This window comes from Colobus angolensis, unplaced genomic scaffold (assembly GCF_000951035.1).
Source record: "Colobus angolensis palliatus isolate OR3802 unplaced genomic scaffold, Cang.pa_1.0 Scaffold254, whole genome shotgun sequence".
In the NCBI taxonomy this organism is placed as follows: domain Eukaryota; kingdom Metazoa; phylum Chordata; class Mammalia; order Primates; family Cercopithecidae; genus Colobus; species Colobus angolensis.
The window spans coordinates 1,169,699-1,171,271 of NW_012115755.1; the positions used below are offsets into that span (position 1 = coordinate 1,169,699).

The following is a 1,573-nucleotide window of genomic DNA, read 5'->3' on the forward strand; positions in this document are numbered from 1 at the left end:
AAAAAAAAAAAAAAAAAGAATGTACATTGTGGTATTTAGAATAGCCGAATACAATATAAAGAACTTTGATGTAAAAAAAAAAAGTGGAATGGCTATAATTCCTCTCCATTACATAAGTTATGTACATTAATTATAGGAAATCCTAAAACCACAAAAAGGCACAAGGAAGAAATTTAAAATCACTGATAATCCTACCACCACTTGAACATTGTTATATATTTTTTTAATTTTACACATAACACACACCCCTCTATATGTACACATTTATTTGTAAAATTGGGATAATACTTTTTTACAACCCTTCATGTAAGAATATATCACAGCCTTTTCCCTCGTCATTAAATATTCTGCCACGTTTTAAAAATTACTGTATGACATTCTATTATCTAAATATATCATAATTTAACCAGGCCACTCTCTTTGGATTTTTGGATTACTTTCTGTTTGTTGCTATTAAAAATAGCATACATGGAGATAATTTTTTGCAATTTGTGATGGTTTCCTTAGATTAAAATTTAAATTCCTGAAAGTACAGTTTCTGGGTGAGATAATATAAGTATATGTTTAAGACTTTTGATTTGTAATGCCAACTTGCCCTCAAGAAAGTTAAACAAACTTAAATTTATGGAAAGCTTTTAATAACATGGGGACATGCTTGTTACATATTAGAAAAATGCAGAATCAGGCCAGGCATGTTGGCTCATACCTGTAATCCCAGCACTTCGGGAGGCTGAGGTAAGATCGCTTGAACTCAGGAGTTTGAGGTCAGCCCGGGCAACATGGTGAAACCCCATCTCTACAAAAAATACAAAAATTAGCTAGGCGTGGTGGCACATGCCTGTAAGCTGAGGTGGCAGGATTGCTTTAGCCTAGGAGATTGAGGCTGCAGTGAGTCATGATCGCACCACTGCACTCTAGCCTGGGTGACAGAGCAACACCCTGTCTCCAAAAAAAAAGAAAAATGCAAGATCAAAACCCTATAAATATAGTGTTATTTTAACTGTGTAAAAAAATGTATAGAAGAGGAAACTTTCTGAGGTAACTGAAATGTTCTTTCTTGATTGGAGTGGTGATTATGTGGTTACATTTATCAAAATTCATTGAATTGTACATTAAGATCTGTGCATTTCATTGCATGTAAATTTTGTCTTAACTTTTAAAGAAAGTATAAAGCAAGAATGTTTTATCTGTTCAACTATTTTGCCTGGCTAAATATTTTGGCTAAGAGAAAACAGAAATTTGTTGGAGAGAAAATAGGAGCTATGCCAAATGTTATATAGTGTTTTATCTTTGATTAGGGAATCTCTGAATCACTCTGAAAACTACATTTTCAGATCTGCTACAATGTGTATATGGATGTTTCTGTGTGTGTTTTGGTTTTATGAGATCAGTACAAAAATGCAGTAACCCAAAATGGTATTTACTTGTAAAATATGATGTTGATGATCCCTTCATAATAACAGTACTGTGTTACATTTGTTAGAATTAGGGGAGGCCGGGCGCGGTGGCTCAAGCCTGTAATCCCAGCACTTTGGGAGGCCGAGACGGGCGGATCACGAGGTCAGGAGATCGA

The 1,573-nt window shown here is 34.6% G+C and overlaps 1 protein-coding gene across 1 annotated transcript in view; it reads left to right on the forward strand.

Annotated features, from left to right (window-relative positions):
• Nucleotides 1-1,573, forward strand: part of FAF2 (Fas associated factor family member 2) — a 63,094-nt gene that overhangs the window by 48,690 nt on the left and 12,831 nt on the right. The gene's annotated exons all lie outside the window — the stretch shown is intronic.